General features: G+C 34.1%; 1 non-coding gene across 1 annotated transcript; it reads right to left on the reverse strand.

Moving 5' to 3' along the window:
• Positions 1-1858: 1858 nt before the first annotated feature.
• Positions 1859-1963, reverse strand: LOC124889093. The gene has a single exon (XR_007047710.1). It is a non-coding gene; the product is annotated as a small nucleolar RNA R71 (small nucleolar RNA).
• Positions 1964-2994: the final 1031 nt, after the last annotated feature.

A 2994-nucleotide genomic window follows, 5' to 3' on the forward strand; every position in this document is an offset into this window, starting at 1 on the left:
AATTTTCCATTTATTTGTATCTAACTTCTCTCACATAATAGTGAAATAGTTGAATGTATGAGATTAGTTCTATGTAAAATGCACTAAATTCTGGTGTTTATGATCCAACATGTAAGCATGATAAAAAGGAGTTAAGAAGAAGCTAGAAAGAAAGGGAAATGGATAAAAGATTGATAAAAGTTGAAAGATAAGCTCTAAGAGATGACCCTCAGGTAATTGATCGCAACCTGAGGGTCGTGATTGTGATTAGTTCATAAAGTCAGGGGTGGCAATCGCAATATGATGCCATGTAATTGTTGAATTATGACTGCAATTAAGGGAGTGTGATCGTGATAGGACGGATAGATTTTAAGGGAAAATTGGAAATTACAGAGCTCAGTCCCAAAATATAAAAGAATGAACCCTCAATATCTTCCAGATGTAGTTTTCCAATTTTGGAGAGAAAAATAATTTTTATTAAGGGAAGAATTATTGGTCTTATTCCAAGAGACATTTGGTTGTAGATTAAAATTGAAGTTTGGATTTATACGTATTTTCCTTATGATGAATGAATTGCATGCCAATTTGAATATATTGCGAATTTTCAATTTCATGAATAACTAAACTTATATGTTGGGGTTATGCTTGTTTAGGTGGTGAATAATATGTGGGTGTCGATTGTTAGTCCAACTAATTAGTTAATTATGATGGATTTTGCTCTTCATGTTTGAATTGATAATTGAGAGTGAAAACCCTAAATCTCTTGGATCCCATATCATCCTTAAAAAAGGGATATGGGTGAGATAATTGTGAACAAAAACTAGAATTATCTTCTTTCTTAGCATCATCCTAGAAATAAGGATGCTTGTTTGAGGTAATGAGTTGGTAAACTTGTCACACTCATAAAGTGTTCATAAGAATACATGAGTGAAATTTGGTGTTTTATTGAAAGATTAACACTAAGACCCTAAATTTGTCTTATCTAAAACTCTTAGATAAAACTTAGACTAACTATTGATTACCCATGCATGAATACCACCTAGGATAGCATAACCTCAAGGTCTTTCTCAATTTGGTAACACTTATCAATTGTTTGATCTCATATTTGTGTCTATTGTGATAGTTTTTAACAAAGTTCCAAATTAAACCCCCAAATTTATTTTCATGTATTATTTAATTATTGTATTACGGGTTAACACATAGTTAACTCTCAACACACGTAAGCTTTGAAAGCTAAGTTTACACTGCTAGAGGATTCGACCTTGACTCATATTGGGTATATATTAAAAATGTCTGCCTTGCACCGAATTTATTGAATATGTTGAGTGTTATAAAAAATGGCACCGTTTTCAGGGTGTGATACATAGTTTTCACGATTGCAGTGTTGTTAGTGAACATGGGTTATTCATAGTGTTTTTGTTTACATTATTTTTTATTTTTGTTTTCTTAGGGGAAAATAATATCTTATGCGATACCATAAACTAACATGGTAGCAATGCTCATTCATTTGATGGGCTAGAAGATATAAACCAACTTGGAGATGCGGAGTGAGCTAGTTCCATCCATATCCCACCAACTGAGGGGAATGTAGTATTTCACGTTACTACTATGATGCTTCATTTGCTTCAAATAAAGGGATTATTTGAATTCCAAGACCATGAAGATGTGAACCTCCACTTGAAAATTTTCATTGATGTATGCTTAGCCTTTGATATAGCCTACATCACTCAAGAGTCAATTCGATTACATATTTTCCCATTATCTTTGATGGGAGAAGCGGTATTATGGTTGAGATCCTTGCCTATGGGTTCTATCACTTCATAATCCAAGCTTACGGAAGCTTTCTTGGATTGGTATTTTTCTCTATCCATGATGTTACAACTTAGATATAAAATCACCAACTTTTGCCAACTCAATGTGAACGATTGTATGAAGTATGGCAATGCTTTAATTATAAGTTGATGCAATGGCCTAATCATGAGGTCCCGGAGAAGATTCTTCTTCAAATTTTCTATTAGCATTAGACTAACTCAACAAAATGGTGGTGGATAATGTATCCGGTCAGTCTCTTGTTAAGTTATCTTATGGTGTTGCATCAACTTTGTTTGATCAAGTAACAAAACAAAACCAAGATGGGATACAAGGGGCACTGAGGTAGCTATAGGCCTCGCGTGGAATATTTTATGGATAAAGAGTTAAAAGAGAAGGACAAAGAAAGGGATGAAAATATGGCACAAGTAATGACCCAACTCAACCTTCTTACTAAACATGTGATGGGTACTCCACCTAAGGCGATAAATGTCATAGCCTCCAAGAACCATAGGTCCTATGATGATAAATAAGAAGAAAAACTTGATGAGGAGATTAGATTTTTGTCAAATAATTTGAGGGGATTCCATCCCGCCTATCAAAGTATAGGTGAGAATCAAGGTTAGAGAGATCATTATCGACGGAGAGATTGGAGGATTAGAGATCATGATTATGACTTAGAATAGAGAGACAAAGAGAGGGACTATGATTAATATATCCCTCCTCATGATAGGCCCAAGGAGAAGGAGTCAAGCTCCATTAACACCAAAATTCAAAAGTGAGGATGTATTAGATAGAATTCTAATACGTGTTGAAGGAACTGATAAAATGGTTCATGAAATTAAAGATGACTTCTTACAAATAAACAAAATTATGACCTCCCACTCACCTCAATCAAGAAATTGAAAACATAAATTGGCAAAATCTTAATGTAAATCAATATTACGCCAAAAGGAAGTTTGCCTAGTGATATAGTGGCCAAACCTGAAGTTTAATCCAATGGATGTTGTGTCACGCGTTAAATCAGGCGTTGATGGAGGGCAACCAATCATTGCCATTAATTTGGCCCGTATCCATTAAATTTTGATTGAAAATGTAGTATTTTTCTTATTTTTGTTTTTGATTAATCCATTTAATCTTAGACTTTGAAGGAGTATTTGAGCAATTGGGAAATAATAAGTGGGGTGGAACTGAGTTGAAGGCAAA

Source organism: Capsicum annuum, chromosome 11, assembly GCF_002878395.1.
Source record: "Capsicum annuum cultivar UCD-10X-F1 chromosome 11, UCD10Xv1.1, whole genome shotgun sequence".
Taxonomy (NCBI): Eukaryota; Viridiplantae; Streptophyta; class Magnoliopsida; order Solanales; family Solanaceae; genus Capsicum; species Capsicum annuum.